Genomic DNA, 20,350 nt, shown 5'->3' on the forward strand with positions numbered 1-20,350 from the left:
CAGAAATTTGAAAAAAAAAATCTCAATTCAACTTGTTAAATAAACAGGCCAACCCTGATGGAAGTCAATAAAATTAGTTCTAAACTACATGTTCACCTTTACCTTCACTTGACCTTACTTTTAGTACTAAAAAACTACATTTTAGTTCCAGGAAAACTGGAATGACTGGTAACCTAGAGAAGAGAAACATATTTAAGGTGCCAGCAAAAGCCCCCACTAATTTTCTATACATATATCTGTCCCTCCCACTTCATTTCCAACCTCATAAATGGCACTCTGATACTGGCTTATGCACAAAAGATTGAACCAAATATACAGCCTGACTTAAGACATTCTTAATCTTGTAGAAGATTGTCAGCACAAAAACCCAGAGAAGGGGGCCAGAGAGATAGCATGGAGGTAAGGTGTTTGCCTTGCATGCAGAAAGTAGGTGGTTCGAATCTCAGCATCCCATATGGTCCCCTGAGCCTGCCAGGAGCGATTTTTGAGCAAAGGGCCAGGAGTAATCCCTGAGCACTACCAGGTGTGACCCGAAAACCAAAAAAAAAAAAAAACAGAGAAAACTTCAATTCAATTATTCTTCGCCTCCCACATTACCACCCAAGCCATCACACCAATCCATTTTTTTTTTTAGGAAAGTCTACTAGCACTGGCAGAAAATGTGCTTGGAACCTGACCTCTCTCACTCCCACTACTATCACCTTCCCCTACCACTTGCTATGCTAACCTCTCTCTGCACTGATGCCCTCCGTCCCCAGCAACTAAGGGAATGTCTCCAAATACAACTCAGAAATTCTCGTGGCTATACTCAAAACTGCAGTGATCCTCATTTTACTCAGAAAACCAAATTTCTTACAATGGCTACCAGAAAACTCAATCTCATAATCAGCATTTCCTGCCACATCCCCTTTCTAAGCTTGACTCCTTGACCATCCTGGTATTTTTGCTATCCAACATTTTGTTTCTTGAGACTAGTAACACCTGCTTTTTCTGTCTGAAATGTTCTATCTCAGTAAATTTTTCAATGAAGTTGACTTTGATTGCCCTGTTAAATCCTCCAACCTGTCAGTCCTTCCCTCACCTTAATTTTATCACTTGCTAATACCTATAAAATAGGGTGTCCTAGTCCATAATTAAATAATTACACTCTTTCAGCTCCCCTGCCAAGACAGTAGAGTAGCTCACAAGCTGGACCCCCCCCCCCTGCCTGTTCTACTCACAGACCTTACCCCAACATGTCATCTAACACAGTAGAATGTACAAAATAGTCACCCAAGAGATACTCATTGAATGGACAAGTCAGTAAGTGAATAATTCCTTTTCCTCTGGACAGCAAAGAAATACAAATGTATTTCCATCCATTCCCAATTCCTAGCATACCCCAGGTGGCTCCCGGCATGGAAGAAGGCAGTCAAGAGAATTGCTCAGCCTGAGGCGGGGAGCCAATCAAGTAGTTGGGGAAACTGCTGGAGTTATCAACTAATACACCTACCGTGACTGGGCTTCAGATGTTTTTGTTTTTTACAAACACTTCAAGAAATCATTCCCGTTTGGTATTCATAATCAGAGTGGTGACTGACAGTTGGTGAACTGAGAATATTTGAGGGTGCACCGCTGGGGCTGACAGTGGTTCACCTCATCAGCCTGTGGAGCCCTCAGACGATTTTCTTCTCTTTCTGCTGATTCCCACATGGAGTTATTCTAATATCATCCCCTGTAAACAACAGACCTCATTAGCATTCAACTCTGTTAACAATTAAGCAGGCAGCTGAAAGTACATCCCAACAACTACAGGGCAGGAAGTAAAAGCCACCAGAGGACTGAGCTTCCACATAGACAAGAGCACAGGCAGGACTTTGGGGATATGGCTTGTGTGCAAGGCACATGCAAAATCCTAAGGTGTTACTGAAAGCCCCCACTGGTCTTTCTCTCCCTTTCTCTCAGATTCCCAGTAAGCAATCTCTTCCCCTCACTGTTTCTCTTTTCATCCTTACAGCCTCTGCTCATTCTAGCCCCAGGCTCTGTCTGAAACACACTCAGAATATTCAGTCCCAAACTAGCTTACCAAATCACCTCCTACCTCCCCAACACACACACACACACACACACACACACACACACACACACACACACACACACACACACAGTCATCTCATTGGAAGGCAGCTTGCATTGGAAGATAGAGAAAGGCACAGAGGCACAGAGCTCTGTCTGTACTCGAGTTTCACCCCCCAATTCTGGCTCTTTCATCTCCTCAGTATATTCACAGTGAAATGGAAATATGGAAATGAACTGTGATCATGTCTGCATTCTGAGGTCCCTGGTTTGGAAGACAATGGTCCAACTGAACTGTTTGGCTCTTGTTCCTCTGCTGTGTTGTTTACTAAGTTCTCTACCTGCTCTGTGCTTTTAGCCCTGCCGACCAGCATATAGGGTCACTCTGACTTCCAAACTGATCAGCCCTGCATTGCTCCATTCACCAGGACTGAGTTTCTCCCAGAATGATCATTCCCTACATTCTTTCTAAACAGTAACCATCCCTCTCCTTTAAAAGTTTTTTTTATAACCTGCTTTCTCCAGGAAGACCTCTCTGATGACCAGCTCAGCCTAAGCTTTTCATTCTTTCAGTGCCTGAGAGCTGTGATCTCTTTGCTCACAATTTGATTTCTTGGTCAGACAGTATCAATCCCTCCTCAAATTAACCACAATCTTATCTGCAACAAGCAGCGATTTGTCTATAAGTCAGTAGTATGACAAGAATCAAGACTAACTAAGTGATCTCATGTTACTCAATGACTCTGAATCTCAGCTTGTTTGTTAAAAATAATTAAGGAGATTACAAAATTATCATAACATAATTTATTAAATATAATTTAAAAAACATAGGCAGATGGGGGAGAGCAAGAAGAAAACTGGGGACATAGGTGATGGGAAATGTGCACTGATGAAGGGTGCTGAATATTGTTTGACAGAATCTTAATCATTGTAGCTGTGTATCTCTTGGTGATTTAATTAAATAAAATATTTATTATTTCAATATTATTATTTCAATTTCCAGTTTTTTTTTTAGGAATCTCCATATTGTTTTCCATAAAGGCTGGACTAAACAGCATTCCCACCAGCAGTCAAGGAGAGTTCCTTTCTCTCCATATTCCTACCAGCACTGATTGTTATTGTTCTTTGTGATGTGTGCCAGTCTCTGTGGTGTGAGATGGTACCTCATCAATGTTTTGATTTTTAGTGATGTAGAGCATTTTTTCATTGAGCTCTCACATGATCCAGCTATATACCACTTTTAGGGAAATACCCTAGGAACACAAAAATACAATTCAAAAATCCCTTCCTCACACCTATATTCATTGTAGCTCTATTTACAATAGCTAGACTTGGGAAACAACCAACAACAACATTCAACAGATGAATGTCAGAGGGAGAGAGAGATAAAGACAGAATAGTCTCACTCATCTATGGGTTTTAAGATAAACAAAAGATGTAATAATACCCAGAGACAACAGAGATGAGGCCTGGAAGGACTGGCTCTTGATATGAAGCTCACCACATAGAGTAATGAGTTTAGTTAGATGACTACACTAATTATCATGACAATGTTAATAAGTAAGAGAAGTAGAATGCCTGTTTCAAATACAGGCAAGGGGTGGGGAAGGAGGGCATTGGTGGTGAAAAGGTTGCACTGGTGAAGGCGGTGTTCTTTTTATGACTGAAACCAAATTACAATCATGCTTGTAATCATGGTGCTTAAATAAATATTTTATATTTAAAAAAAAAGAAAAATTGGGGCCAGAGAGATAAAATGAAGGCAGGGCATTTGCCTTGCATGCAGAAGGATAGTGGTTCAAAGCCCGGCATCCCATATGGTTCCCCACCACCACCACCACCGAGCCTGCCAGGAGCAATTTCTGAGTGTAGAGCCAGGAGTAACCCCTGAGCATTGCTGGGTGTAACCCAAAAACCAAAAGATAAAAAAAAAAGAAAGAAAAATTAAGGACATTATTGTAATGATGCCCAGAGACAGTAGAGATAAAAGCCAGAAGGACCAGCTCACAATATGAAGTTCAACACAAAGAGTGGTGAGTGTAGTTAGGAAATAATTACACTAACAACTAGCATGACAATCTTAATGAGTGAGAGAAGTAGAATGCCTGTCTCGAATACAGGCAGGAGTTGGGAAGAAGGTGGGAGACATTGGTGGTGGGAACGTTGCACTGGTGAAAGGGGTGTTCTGTTAATGACTGAAACCCAACTATAATCATACTTGTAATCATGGTGCTTAAATAAAGATTTTATAAAATAAAAAAAAATAAAAAAGATCCTGAAAAATAAATAAATAAATAAATAAATACAATGCTTTGGGGAGCATTATCATTTTAATTATGTTAATCCTCCCATCCATGAAAAAAAAATCAGAGCTGGTGATTGCAAGGGGCACCTTCCTAATCATCACTGTGGCTTTGAGACCAACCCCAGCACAGAAGCCCTGGCGGAAGCTTCAAGACGGAGGTGACCTGGGAATGCTCAAGCACGGTGAAGCTAGAGGAAATTGAGTGCATCTTCTAGCAAATGAACTCCACCATAACATGTAGAAAAACATTGCACAAGCGTGATAAACAATGCAAGCCAACACCAGGCATAGAGAATGAAGACTGCAGCTCAGATGACAGGAAAAGTCTCAACCACCTAGTTAGCCTCTCAGAGAAGGAGTTCAGAGCAGAAATATGGAGAATGATCATAGAACTGAAAGAAAGCATAGATTGAGCTGAACAGACCACAAAGACAGAAATCAGAAAACTTCAAACTGAAATAACAGGACTGAAAAACTCAGTAGATTACATTGAGCTGAATAGACCACAAAGACAGAAATCAGAAAACTTCAAGCTGAAATAACAGGACTGAAAAACTCAGTAGATTACATGAAAACCTCAATAAAAAGCCTCTATAACAGAGTAATAGAAGCTGAGGACAGAATCAATAAGCTGGAAGATGAGATACAAAACAACTCCACACAGCAGAAGATATTGAAAAAAACCATAAAGCAAATAATTAGACAATGGAAAAAATATTCAAGAAATGTGAATAGATGAAAATTAAAATCTTTGATTTAATAATAAACTTAACAGAAACAACATAAGAATCATTGGAGTCCCAGAGACCCAGGAAGAAAATCCCCTGGAAGAAACTACAGTTAAGTACTTTATTACAGAGCAACTCCCATAGCTAAAGATGGCATGCAACCAAATCCTGCATGCCCAAAGAGTACCAGCTAAAAGAGACCTGAAGAAAAGAACTGCAAGACACATCCTAGTCACAATGGTGAATCCCACGATAGGGATTGAATACCAAAAGTAGCAAGATCAAAAAGAGAAATTACATTTAAAGGTGTATCTTTAAGATTTAAAGTAGACCTATAATAATAAACCCTCAAGGCCAGAAGGCAGTGGTGGGATATAGTGACAAAACTCAATGAAATTGGTGCTTCTCCTAGAATAGTTCACCCAGCCAGATTCACTTTTAGGTTTGAAGAAAGATTATATAGCTTCACAGATAAAGAACAACTCAGAAACTTTACAGACTCAAAACCAGCCTTAAAAGGAAAACTGAAAGATCTACTTTAAGACAAGAAAAACCAACAGACACACAAAACTTCTACACAAAGATGACACTAAATCTCATGATAATTATTTCTCTCAACATTAATGGACTAAATGCACCTGTTAAGAGACACAGAGTGACAAAGTGGATCAAAACTGAATTCAACATTTTTCTGCCCGCAAGAAACACACCTGAATGGTCAGAACAAACATAGACTCAAAATCAAAGGCTGGAGGAAAACTATCCAAGCAAACAATTCCCTTAAAAAAGCAGGAGTGGCCATACTAATATTTGATGGCACAAACTTTAGACTCAGAAAAGTTATAAAGGAAAAGATGGACATTTTGTACTAATCAAAGGATATGTACAACAGGAAGAAATCACACTCCTAAACATATATATACCCAATGAGAGACCTGCAAAATATTTAATACTATTGTTGACAAATCTAAAAAAGATATTAATAGCAACACAATAATAGTGGAAGACCTCAACACTGATCTATCACCCCTTAATAGATCAACCAGGTTGAAACTCAGCAAGAATATACTACCTATGAAAGGAGAAAAAGAAGAAAGTGGACTAGTGTGTGTGTGTGTGTGTGTGTGTGTGTGTGTGTGTATATATATATATATATATATATATATATATATATATATATATATATATATATGTCACTCCATCCCGAGAAAACTGGATACACTTTCTTCTCCAATGAACATGGGTTATTCTCCAGGATAGACCATATATACTGGCCCATTAAATATAACTCCATAAAGTCAAAAGGATAAAAATTGTACAGTCTACCTTCTCAGATCACAAGGCACTAAAATTAGAAGTGAACTACAAAAGGACACAGAGAAAAACTTTAAAATCTGGAAATTAAACATTTTACTACTAAACAACCAGTGGGACAGAGATTAAATCAAAGAGGAAAGCAAAACATTCCTGAAAACAAATAACAATAAAGACACAAATTGTCAGCATTTATGAGACAGAAAAAAAGCAATACTAAGAAGAAAATGTACAGCTTTGCAAGCACACATCAGAAAAGAGAGGCCCGGGGCCGGAGAGATAGCATGGAAGTAGAGCATTTGCCTTGCATGTAGAAGGATGGTGATTCGAATCCTGGCATCCCATATAGTCCCCCGAGGCTGCCAGGAGTGATTTCTGAGCATAGAGCCAGGAGTAATTCCTGAGCGCTGCTGGGTGTGACCCAAAAACCAAAATAAATAAATAAGAAGGGGCCTACATATAAAGCTTAATGACACAGCTTTTAAAACTAGAAAATGATCAATAAAAGGAACCAAAATTAGGTAGGCAGAAGGAAATAACAAAGCTTAGAGCAGAAATCAATAAAGTGGAAATAAAAAAAATTAAAAAATTAAAAAGAACAATGAAAGCATAAGTTGCTTTTTTGAAAAAATAAACAAGATTAATAAACCACTAGCAAAACTCACAAAGAAATGGAGAGAAAGAAACAATAAGCTGGATTAGAAATGAAACTCCCTTTTGAAATAAAACTTCCTTTGAGATCACTATAGTTACTGCAGAAATTCAAAAAATAATCAGAGACTACTTTGAAAAACTCTATGCCACAAAACATGAGAACCTGAAAGAAATGAATAAATTATTGGACTCTTATAATATTCCATGGTTAAACCAGAATGATCTAGCATATCTAACAGACCCATCACTACTGAGGAAATTAAAATAGTAATAAAAAGTCTCCCCAAAAACAAAGCCCAGGCCCAGATGAATTCATTATTTCAAACCTTTCAAGAGGAACTACTATCAATCCCTTACAGGTTCTTTCATGAAATTGAAGAATCAGGAGCACTTCCAAATAGTTTTTAGGAAGCTAACATCACCTTGATACCAAAACCAGACAGAAATGCTGCAAAAAAAAGAAAACTACTGACCAATATCCCTGATGAACACAGATGCAAAGATCCTCAACAAAATTCTGGCTAATAGGATCCAATGCCTCATCAAAAAGGTCATATATCACAGCCAAGTAGGATTCATTCCAGTAATGCAGTGGTCCTCAAACTATGGCCCACAGGCCACATATTGTATTTGTATCTGTTTTGTTTCTTCATTGCAAAATAAGATATATGCAGTGTGCATAAGAATTCGTTCATAAGTTTTGTTTTTACTATAGTCAGACCCTCCAATGGTCTTAGGGACAATGAACTGGCCCCCTGTTTAAAAAGTTTGAGGACCCCTGCAGTAATGCAAGGATGGTTTAATATACATAAATCAATCAACAAAAAAGAAAAAGAAAAGCTATATGATTATATAAATAGATGCATAGAAAGCATTGATAAGGTCCAACACCTGTTCTTGATAAAAACTCTCATCAAGATGGGAATTGAAGGAACTTTACTCAATATAGTCAAGGTCATTTAACACAAGCCAATGGAAAATATTATTCTCAATGGAGATAAATTAAAAGCCTTTCCTCTAAAATCTGGTATAAGACAAGACAAAGCTGCCCTCTCTCACCACTAGTATTCAACATAGTACTGGAAATTCTTGCCATAATGATTAGGCAAGAAAATGATACCAATGGCATCCAAATAGGAAATGAATAAATCAAGTTTTCACTATTTGCAGGTGACATAATACTATATTTATAAAACCCTAAAGGCTCTACAAAAAAACTTCTAGCGAACCAAAGTGGCTGGATACAAAATTAACATTCAAAAATCAATGGCCTTCTTGTACACCAATAATGATAGAGAAGAAATGAACATCAAAAAAAAACAATCCCGCTCATATTGGTGTCACACAAACTCAAATACCTTGGAGTCAACAGATTATTAATATATCAAATAAATTGGCAAGAGTAAAAGCTCTGAATAAATAACAATCAAAAATCAATTTGGGGCCCGGAGAGATAGCACAGCGGTGTTTGCCTGGCAAGCAGCCGATCCAGGACCAAAGGTGGTTGGTTCGAATCCCGGTGTCCCATATGGTCCCCCGTGCCTGTCAGGAGCTATTTCTGAGCAGACAGCCAGGAGTAACTCCTGAGCACCGCCGGGTGTGGCCCAAAAAACAAAACAAAATCAATTTGATGAGGCTGGAACAATAGCACACATAGACTATTTTCAATCCTTGTCATCCCAGATGGTCTCCAAAGCAGTGCCAGGTGTGATTTCTGAGCACAGAGCCAGGAATAACTCCTGAGCACTGCTGGGTATAACCCAAACATCAAAATAACAATAATAATAATAATAATAATTTGAATAAAACACATCATGAATTTGAGGTTTTTCTGGCCTCACCTGCATTGGTCAGGAGTGGATAATGTACTTTTAGGATAACGAGGAGTTCGTAGTCTTAATGGCTGATTTACCAGTCAGACATATTTAAACACCTGGTGATCCTAGAGTCAAACTTATTAGAGAGGAACCTTTTTCAATGAAAACAATCCTAATGAGGAGAAGAGTACATAGTGGATTGAGGCCAAACTAAGTTGATCTGTGATATCCTGCAGATTCTCATGGAAATTCATTAGTTTCTTCTCATCATTAAACTAAAAGTGTAAAAGAAAGACATTTGAGGATTAGAGTACAGTTAGAAAAGATTACACTGTATATTGTTGCACCCCCAGTTTTGCATCTCCAGCCCTCACCCCTGCTGAGCAAAGAGATGTGATGTCAGTCTTGCATCTCATGCCCCCACCCTCTTCAGTAAGAGAATATACTCTGATAAAACTTAGCCATGATTAGGGAAAGGCACAAGTTGTGTGTCCAGTCAAAACAATTTACAAAAACAGGAATAGCCAACTGCACCAATCCTTAGAAAAACAGCACATACCTGAGGGGGAAAAAAAAAATATGCTGTTCCCCGTTAAGTCTAGCAAGCCCAGCTGACATTGTCCTTTTATGGAAATACCCCTTTGGCCAGCTTTGGCCACCTGTACCCTATATTAACCCCTGCTTTTCTTTTTGATTTTTTGTTTTTGTTTCTTTTTTTTTTTTTTTTTGAGCCACACCCAGTGACGTTCAGGGGTTAATCCTGACTATGCACTCAGAAATCACTCCTGGCTTGGGGGACCATATAGGATGCAGGGAACTATGGTCCATCCTAGGTTAGCAAATGTGAGGCAGACGCCTTACCACTTGTACCACTGCTTCGACCCCTAACTCCTGCTTTCTGACAAGACCACTGTATTGTCTGTGTGCGTGCTCTCTGACACTTTGGTCGATAATCTTTTCATCCTTCTAACCTCCCTTAGGAGCAGCATTGCTGGAGAGACCTTCAAACCCCCGCCCCTGAGTTCATGATTCCCCCGTGCTGGCTGAGTTGGTGTCGGGCTGTCCAAGAGGGCAGTGGACAACATATTAGTTTGTGGTTTTTATAATTTGTTTTTGTTGGGGTGAGGGGCACACCTAGCAGTGCTCAGGGTTTATTTATTCCTCACTTTATGCTCAGGGATCTCTCCTAGAAGAGATCGAGGTGCTATATGGGGAGCAGGGAATTAAACCTGCATGTAAGGCAAGCTTTTTAACCCATGTACTATCTCCCAGACCCCTATATGGATATCTATTTTTTTTTTTTTTGGTTTTTTGGGCCACACCCGGTAATGCTCAGGGGTTACTCCTGGCTATGTGCTCAGAAGTTGCTCCTGGCTTGGGGGACCATATGGGACACCGGGGGATCGAACCGCGGTCCGTCCAAGGCTAGCGCAGGCAAAGCAGGCACCTTACCTTTAGCGCCACCGCCCGGCCCCGGATATCTATTTTTTTTAATCTGAATATCTAAATTCTCCTTTAGCCATTTGCCTCTATGTTCTAGTCTCTTAGTCCCTATCTTCTTGTCTCTCCTTCAGGATAAGAAAAATGGGAGGGGCTAGAGTGATAGCACAGTGTTTGCCTTGTACACAGCTGACCCGGGGTTTGATCCCTGGTATCCTATATGATCCCATGGGCCTTCCAGGAGTGATTTCTGAGCACAGAGCTAGGAATAATTCCAGAGCACCACTTGTGTGGCTAAAGAAAAAAAAAAAAAAAAAGATAAGAAAAAGAAAGTAAATAGGGCTCAGAGGAATGGTGTAGGGGCTTAGAGCACTTGCCTTGTGATTGGATGGATGGTCAAAAGTTCAAGTTCCCAGAGTGGCACATGTGCTGGAGCACAATTGGTAGCTCTTTTGTTTGTTATTCCTGACACCACAAGTGATTTCTGGTTGTGCCAATTAGGCATGTGTAAGCACCACAAAAAAGGGGCTCAAACCCTGATTAAATCCCACAACTAAATGGAGGCTCAAGGCCAGAAAATGGGGCCTCAGGCAAACACTTTTATGAGAAACCAAGCAAGTCTGCTCCCTGGTGAGCTTCACCGCTGTAATCTGTGCCTCAAGCACGAGCACAGACCTGAGTAGGTTGAGAGCTCAGGGAGAACGGCTAGCTCATGTGCAGCCCCAGTCAGCACTACAGCTGAAATGTGCTTCTCCAGCAGATGGGCATTCGTGCAAGTCCCAGCCAGTGCATCAACATCAACAAAAGAAGGGGGGAGGGAAATTAAAAGATAATAAAATTGGTGCCCAAAAGATAGTTCAGCAGGTATGACACTTGCTTTGCAAGGAGGCAACCTGGGTTCAACTCCAGGCAATTCCCTGAGCCCCATCAAGAGTGATCCCTGAGCACAGAGGCAGGGGTAACTCTAAGCACTACTAGGTGTGGCCCTGAAAACCAAAATGAAAGAAAAAAGAACCAGAAAGAAAGAAGAAAGTCAGACCCCTCATTCATGTCCACATCTTCTGGCAGAAAAGTGACAGTTTGAGACTAGAGCGATAGCACAGCGGTAGGGTATTTGCCTTGCACGTGGCCAACCTGGGACAGACCTGGGTTCGATTCCCGGCATCCCATAAGGTCCCCTGAGCCTAGCTAGCAGCGATTTCTGAGCACAGAGCCAGGAGTAAGCCGAGTACCACCAGGTGTAACCCTCTTTTCCCCCCTAAAAAGGAAAGTAAGAAAGAAGAAAGCCAGAGGGCCAGAGATAGCACAGCGGCAGGGCGTCTGCCTTGTGCAGCCGACCCACAACAGATCCCCCGAACCTGCTAGGGGCCATTTCTTTTTTCTTTTTTACTTGTCTGAACAATTTTGTGTGTGTGTGTGTGTGTGTGTGTGTGTGTGTGTGTGTGTGTGTGTGTGTGTGTTGGTCGGTCGGTCAGTCGCACAGCACAGAGGGTAAGGGCTTGCACACAGTCGACTCAAGTTCAATCCCCCTGTACCCCTGCATCTGACACCGGAGTCTGCCAGGAGTAATTTCTGACTGCTGAGCTAGGATAACACCTGAGCATGAGAAAAAAAAAAAAAACAAAACAAAACAAAAAAAAAAAAAACGATAATATGGGGCAGGATAGTTGGTGTTCAGTCCATGAAGTTTGAAGCCCCCCTGATTTTCTTTCTTATGTATGCCTCTCTTTTTTTAACCTTTCATTTTTATGTCTAAATTTTTTTTAACCCTCGCTGTGCGCCTCTGCTGAATTCAGACCCTTTTAAGCCCAGGACTGCATTTTGGCAAGTGGTGCCTGTTCAAAATGTCTGAATATTCTCAGAAATCCCTCCTGGTAGGCTCAGGGGACCATATGGGATGCCGGGATTCGAACCACCGTCCTTCTGCATGGAAGGCAAACACGCCTTATCTCCTTGCTATCTATCTCTCTCAGGCCCAAAGCCTAAATTTTTTAGTTTTGGGGCCATACCCGGCGGTTCTCAGTGGTATACTCCTGGCTGTCTGCTCAGAAATAGCTCCTGGCAGGCACGGGGGACCATATGGGACACCGGGATTCGAACCAAGCACCCGGATCAGCTGCTTGCAAGGTAAACGTCGCTGTGCTTTCTCTTCCGGCCCAAGCCTAAATATTTTAGAAGTTAAATGGAGCGGGGGAAAATCGAATAGAGGATCCCAGAAAGATGAAAGCTAGACCGGTAAGAAAACTAAGTAGGAAGTGTCGAACCAAAGTCTATCGTTCAGACCAGATTACCAGGGGAGAGCGCGCACGCAGTCCCCCACTACCACAAATTACGCAGTCGAGTTTCCCACATTTGGGGAAATCGCAGAGGTCAGCACACCCGGAGTGCAATGGGTGAGCCTCGCCCTGGGGAAACCACCTTCGTGATCATGGTATCGCCCCTGCCAGGTAAGTATGAGCTACGCTGGCCTCGGCACACCATGCCACTGATAGAACCTCCCTTTACACATATGCCCACTTTTCTCGCGTGCCCCCCGCGTACCCCCGACACCGAAAGCCTCTCGCCCTGATCTCTAGCCTCAGAAAATCAGCACTCGAATATCCAGGTGAGTCCAAAGGGACGCCCACGAAGCAGGACCGGCAGCCTCTGCCGCGATCTCATCTGCATACGACACGCCCTCCGGGTGACAGCCCAGGGTTCCGCTCTTCTGCGAACGACCAGTGGGCCTAGAGCCGCTCTGTTCCGGGCAGGAGGGAGTGGCTGGGCGCCGCCGTGGGTGGGTCGGAAACTCCGTGCAGCCCGGAGAGTTGGATCCCTGGACGCCTAGGCGGTCTGGGCCGCCTGATTGCAGGAGACCCGAGTCCTGGTCTGCGTCGCTGGCCGCCAGGAGCTATTTCTAAGCGCAGAGCCAGGAGTAACCCAAGCGCCACAGGGTGTGATCCAAACACTAAAATAAATAAATAAATAAATAAATAAATAAATAAATAAATAAATAAATAAGAAGAAGAAGAAGAAGAAGAAGAAGAAGAAGAAGAAGAAGAAGAAGAAGAAGAAGAAGAAGAAGAAGAAAGAAAGAAAGAAGAGGACAGGAAGGGGAGGAGAGGGAGAAGAAAAGAAGAAGAGGAAGAGGAGGAGGAGGGTTGGGAGGAGGAGAACAACAACTCTGGGGCATATTCAGATTGGGGTGGGGGACATTGATGATGAGAATGTTGCACTGATGAAGGGGGTGTTCTTTATATGACTAAAACCCAACTACAATCATGTGCTTAAATAAAGATACATTTTTAAAAAAAAAAAATAAGAGCTGGTAATGAAAATTTTTGAATTTGTAGTTTATTGGTCAGAAGAACACATGGCTTGACTCCCCAGAATCTGAGTTTGGCATCTGAAGTGAGGGATAGCCTCATTTTGGAGACTTTGACTTGGGAAGACTGCTAATCTTGCGTAGTCAGAGTTAAGATGTAAGAGAACAAATATGTTTGACCTCAATGAGTTGCATATATATCAAAAGCAGGTACTTTAGGCTGATGTGGACACAAATCTGGGCCAGATTATGGACCTACAGTGGAGGCAAAAACAAGCCAGGAGAAATCCAGTCGTCCTGTCTAAGTTCCTCAGGAACAAAATTAGCCCAGAGCAGCACACGAACTCCTGGGACTCCTGCCAGATCAAGTAAATTCAGGCTTTGTGCTGAGACCTCATGACTAAGCAGAAGCCATTGCATGTTGTCCACTCAAGTCCTCAGGCTATGGGAATGTAAAGGAGAGATGATGCTATGTCTCACCCTGAAAAAAAAAATACATAGATGAAACTGGGTCTCCCAGAAACCACTGAGGAATTCTGAGATCTGTGGGGCCAGAGTCAGAAGTAAGCTGCACAGATACAATGCAAGCTGCCTTTCTCTATTATGGGCAAAAGTGAAAGGACAAGAGCAGAAACTGCCACAGCAAGGTTAAGGTCAGGACCCACATAGACCCAGGTCTCACTTGGACCCAGGCACCACTTGGATCCAGGACTATTATGATCCCATCATAGTCTAGTGACCTTCTACAGAAGATCCACACCAAATTAATGCTACTTCCCTCTCTCTGAACAAAGTGGCTTTCAGCAATAATACCTGGTTCAACTTGGGTTAAGGGGAAGGGAGTCCCTAAGTTCTAGAGTGCCTTATTCCAGATCCTTAAGCAGTTTTGTGTATGATTGTGTTTGATTGTCTGACTTCCTTATCCAGAGGAATCCAGAGGTAAAGAACCCCCAGAGAAGAGTCCATAAAAAGAGAGAGGTATGAGAAGAAAGATACCACCCTCAGCTTCACTATCGAGGCCTCTATGGAATTTAATGCCAGTCTCTCTTTCAATAGAGAAATCAGAGATTTTTTTAGATGGATTGACATTTATTGGGGGAATTAGTAAGTTAGAACAAGTGATAAGATAATTCCTAATTCAGAGTTCAAAGATGGATTGGTACTTTCTAGTCTTTCTGTAAAATCACCAAACTTAGCTTTCTTGTAGTCTTTTCTCCATTTTTTCCCTTAACAATTTTTTAAGTTTTAATTAATTGAAACAATTATGATCTATAGAGTACTTCATAATTGAATTCCAGATATATAATGAGTTAGAACCCTTTCTACCACCAGTGTCAACGTACATTTACCAATGGACCCAGAGTGCATCCTATCCTATCGCCCTTTGTTCCTTGGCCTGCTAGTGTAATAGGCCCCTTTGAATTTAAATTGTTGAGATTTAGGTACCTTGATTCTATTATCATTGACTTCAGCTTGGATATTTAGTTCTGCCCTTATTTATTTCCCCACCAATGTATCCGAGACAACTTAGTCCCTGGCCCCTAACCTTTCTTTATTCCTTTCCTCTTAGTTTTATAGAAAATGAGGGAATATGTGGTAAAATATAGTAATTCATGTCCCAAGGTTTTATGAAAAGGCAAGAGCCCCAACTTAAAAGATAAGAGAAAAAAAGAATACAATAAATAATTTAAAGAGGTGTGTGCATGGCAGGTTTATTTATTCTTTACATAGGCACAGCAAAATATGGGAAAATATAAAGAAAAAAACCTCTGGCCTAAAAACCAGGGAGATCTTACCCATGAAGCGTCTTGCCATAGGACCAACTACAGGTTCTGGGTATACTAAGTTATCTAACCCCAAAGTCTTTCTCTGAGGTTCCAGTAAAAGTTCTTCACAATCATAGTTGTTGCAGTCAGGTTAGAGATCCTGGTTTTTGTACAGATCCTATGTCGAAATCAGGGTGGCACAGAGTGTCTTCTGGCTTCATCTCACCCTTAGGTGGCAATGCAGAGAATCCTGCCCTGAAAGCAGGGTTTTGCTGTTACCAAGTCATTAGGGTATCATATGAACCAGCTCTGGAGCAAGTTGCTGCATTAGAGCAGCATTAGGGTTTTCCCTAGTAGAAGTCAAAAAATCAGAGGTTTTTAACAGGAGAAAGAGAGATAGTGTGAGGACAGCAATCAGTCCTTGCAAGAGGAGCTGCTGATTGAGTATCTCCCCATTCTTGGCCTTTTTAGCTTGCTAAGACCTCTGGATTTGCCTGCAAGTCTTGTTCTCTGAATACTACATTAATATAGAACCCTCCAAAGAATTGGGCACACAAATGTATTTCTGAAAATGCCAACACAACACCTCAAGGACTTTATTCTCCATTTAAGCAGGGAAGTTTAAAAGTCTCTCTCTCTCTCTCTGTCTCTCTCTGTCTCTCTCTTTCTCTCTCTCTCTGTCTCTCTCTCTTTCTCTCTCTCTCCTTTCATTCCTCTCCTCTTTCTCTCTTTCTTTCCCCTATGGTTTTGTCTTGAGAAACATAAGCATTGGCTACCACAGGCTCCTTCTAGCTCATTGCTCAAGGATCAATCCTGGTAGAATCCATGTAGTTTCAGAGACCAAACCTGGAATTCCCACATTCAAAACATACTGAAGTAAACTCTTTGAGAAATCTCTATGATTTCAAAAAAAATTTTTACACAATTTTGGGCTCCTTTTCTTATGTAACCTTCAACAAGCTCTCCTGTGCCTGCGTGAGTGCATTATCTTACCTGGAACATATCTACCTCCTGCTCTTCATCTTACTGAGCCACCCTTGAAAGTCAGGCCTTCTTTTGTACCACCTACCATACAGGAATTGTTTGATCTTGTTATTCCTCTGTACTTTGTTGGACATAATAGATATTTGCTTCATTTTTGAGCCATTCCAATTGCAATGGAAATATCCTGGAATTTCAGTTCCAGCTTTTTCAAATGCAAAATAATAATAATTATAACAATAGTAAGATAAATGTTTGGGGGCCAGAGAGATAGTACAGGAGTTAAGACAACTGTCTTGCATGTGACCAATTTAGTTCAATTTCTGGCACCATATATGGTCCCCTGAAGACCACCAGGAATGATCACTGTGCACAGAATCAGGAGTAATACCTGAGTATAACTGAGTGTGGCTCCAAAAAACAATAAGTAAATACATAAAATTTATGTTGAAATATAAAACTTTCATTAAATATAGCCTCAATATTACCAATCTTTCTCTTTGCCTCAGACTTCTATATATGTGACACTGATTTAATCTTTATTTATAATTTTAATATTTGTTCATCTAAGGAAATTTTGTCCTAATTTTTATTATTTTTGACACATAAAAATAAAATTCATTTTGATTTATTGAGTGTTTTGGTACACCACAATTATTTTTAATTTTGTACCTCATCCTTCCTTTCTTCTCACAGTACTGGCATAAAGCAACTTCTAGTAGTTGAAACTAGTTGAAACCAAATTAAGTGGAAACTAGTTCCAAATGTAGATACTAACTACTGAGTTTTGCTGATCAAAAAGGATGTCAAATCAACTTGAGCTGAAGGAAATTAAGACAGTCTTGGGTGCTCGCTTCGGCAGCATATATACTAAAACTGGTACGATACAGAGAAGATTAGCATGGCCCCTGCACAACTATGAAACGTAAATTCGTGAAGCATTCCATATTAAAATAAAAAAAAAAAAAGACAGTCTTGGAAGAGGAGTCAACTTGAGAGAAGTGAAAAGTCAAAAAATATTTTAAAAGAAGATAAATAACAGGGATCTAGCCAGTTAATATAGGAGCATATAAAAATGACAATCTGCTCCTTCACTTACCCAGCCCTCACAAGTTGAAAAATGTATAATTAGATTTTAATTTTAATTAGCCAAAATATTCAAGATAATACTATTTTACACTATCTTAAATAACCTAATAAATATTTTGGTGGAAGTTTTAGGCTTTTCTCCCACACTAATGGTCAACTAAGTCTTTGACCTGGAAGGGTAGTGTATCTGAGAGCCCAGGATGGTAATGAATCCCTAGTGTGGGGCAAAATAATTGAACTTTGAAGAGAGCTGGAAAATGTCACTCAGCAAGACAGTAAGTCCTTGAATGTGACTGTTGGAGCATTTGTAGAGAAAGTACTTTGGCACAAAGCTTTGTCCTACTTACCTATAAAAAAAAATTCTTTAAAATTTTGTGGGCTCCCAAAGAATAAGCAAGCGAGGGGGAAGAGGAATCCCTGAATGAGTTTACTAGTGGGTCACAATTAGCTAATGGGTGCTGTCATGCTGTTACTGCCTACCTAAAAGAGTGAGATCAGAGAGGGCAAAACAGAAGAGCTGTAACAATAGCAACTAGAAATTTGACATATCCCATGCAACAGAGAGAACAGAGCAGCTAAGAGAGAGCAGTGAACTGCCAAGGTCTCTGCCAGAAATAAGTACCAGGAGTGGCTGCCAACTGAGACAAGCTCAGAAAGACAACAGCTGTCTTGAACCCCTGAGAGCCTTGAGGGAATCTTAGGAGCTGTAGGCTGCCCCTGGACTCCAGAGAGAGCAGGGAGAGCATAGAGATTAATAGAAAGCATGAGGCAACTGTATGAGACAGCTGGGATGTGTGTGGCTCTAAGAAAAATATTCTATAGTTTTCCCATGACTGGTCTCTTACTCTGGCTGCTTCAAATTTTGAACGCATAGACTTCTGGAATGAACTACTTCATATTTGGCAAAGAGAGGGCAGAACACACCAACCCAGGACATTATCCCCAAGGTCCAAACTCCCAGCCTCCACAGGCCTGGGGCTTGAAGTCCTATGCTTGGCAAAGAATTGGTAAGATTTAGAGAGATGAGCATAGGCAGTTTGTGCATTGACTACAGAATAGGAAGAATCTGGGTGACTGCAGGGCCCTAGAAACCACTTCTGTGAATTCTCTATGCTAGGGTTTCACAAATCAAAGGCATATATGCAACCACTGAGTCAAATTTCTGGAGACTGAATTTGTTTATTATGAAAAATTTTAAACAGAATGATAGAAAGGGTAGTATAAAAAACTTTCATATATTACATCCTATCATTGCTCAATTTTTATATTAATGTCTTTAGGTAAAAACAACTAAAAATAAATGAAAGACACTATGATAATTCCAAGTTAATTTTTAACTTGTATATGGCATATACATAGAAACAAAGTAATCATCACACCTAGAAAAACAGTCAAAATTTCCTAATATCTAATACCCCAAAGATATTAAATCTTCACAATTATCCCATAAAATGTCTATAATTGATTTGCTCTAAGATTCCATCGAGAACCATAATGAAGAGCTGAACAACAAATAATTAGGAACGAGAAATGTCTCTGCATATTTATAGAGAACATAAATAAACTAAGTGAAATATGTTAGTCAGAAAAGCGTTATTTTTAATAATATGTTATTGGTGTTCTAGGTAAGAAGGTGGGCAATTAGATAGATGAATAGATAGTGACAGACTGATATATAAAGATAGGTTATGCTTTAATAATATCATAACAAGAGAATCAATTTTTAAAATGTTAATGGTTTTTGAAAGGGAAATAAATGAGTGAATGGGGATAGGTACAGAACCAGAATTTCTGAGGGTATAATTTATTAGTAGCTCTAATTTTGACTAAATTTTTTTTTTGTTTTTGTTTTTTGAGCCACACTTGGCAGCATTCAGAGTTACGCTTGGCTCTGCGCTCAAAATTCACTCCTGGTAGGCTCAAGGGACCATATTGGGATGCCAGGGATGAATCCTGGTTTGGCCATGTGCAAGGCAAACACCCTACCCACTGTGCTATTGATCTGGCTTGTATTTTGACTAAATATTTTACATATATTTTTTTTAAATTTAGTCACACAGGTCCCAAGAAACTTAGACCAGCAGCAGTGTCCCTTTGACTGAGAAGAGCCATTTTCGCTCCAAGTTAGTGTGCTCCAAGAAGAGCAAAACCATTTCCCTTCACTCTGAGGCCACACATTTCTTCTATTCAACGAGCCCCACTGCAACACATTAAAAACATGAACATACTGCAAATTTAACAATGGAAAGGCAAAACAAAACCCCACCAAGCTCAGTGAATAAAAAATGGTAACTCTGATGACCCAACTAATTAGCCACTTACCGTATTTTCCGGCATACAAGACGACTTTTGAAACAAAAAAAAGTCAACCGAAAATCGGGGTCGTCTTATATGCCAAATATATCCCGAAAAATGTTTCAATATGCCACTAAACGAAAATTGGCTGAATATTGCCACAAAACAAATTTTCCAACTTGTTCCTGCACCAATCAATCACTTCAAGGCTGCTCGGACCGCCTCTCTAACTCAGCCAATCCAAGCAGGCTTTTTATGCATGCAAATTAGACAATGTTCTGGACCCGAATCTACACTGTCAAAGCCTGCTCAGATTGGCCAGAGTCAGAGAGGAAGTCTATTACAGTATAACCTTTGAACCTTTGCTTGTTGTGATTGACGCACTGTGGTACATACAGTTGTAGCACAGGAACTTTCTGTCTGATACAGCGAATATAGGCCTAAACCTATGTTTTAACTGCAAAATTAGGGGGCTGTCTTATACGCCCAGTCATCTTATATGCTGGAAAATACGGTACATAACCTCTCAGGTAAGAATTTTATAGGAGGAACTCTGAGGATGTTCAAAGAACTCCAAGAAACCATGAAACAGTCAATAAGAC

General features: G+C 40.5%; 2 non-coding genes across 2 annotated transcripts; one reads left to right on the forward strand and one right to left on the reverse strand.

The window, feature by feature from the left end:
- Positions 1–12,604: 12,604 nt before the first annotated feature.
- Positions 12,605–12,768, reverse strand: LOC126010674 (U1 spliceosomal RNA). The gene has a single exon (XR_007496690.1). It is a non-coding gene; the product is annotated as a U1 spliceosomal RNA (small nuclear RNA).
- A 4,442-nt stretch (positions 12,769–17,210) lies between these two features.
- LOC126009703 (U6 spliceosomal RNA) lies at positions 17,211–17,317 on the forward strand. Its single transcript, XR_007495920.1, has one exon. It is a non-coding gene; the product is annotated as a U6 spliceosomal RNA (small nuclear RNA).
- Positions 17,318–20,350: the final 3,033 nt, after the last annotated feature.

The sequence above is a fragment of the Suncus etruscus genome, chromosome 5, assembly GCF_024139225.1.
Source record: "Suncus etruscus isolate mSunEtr1 chromosome 5, mSunEtr1.pri.cur, whole genome shotgun sequence".
Classification (NCBI taxonomy): Eukaryota; Metazoa; Chordata; class Mammalia; order Eulipotyphla; family Soricidae; genus Suncus; species Suncus etruscus.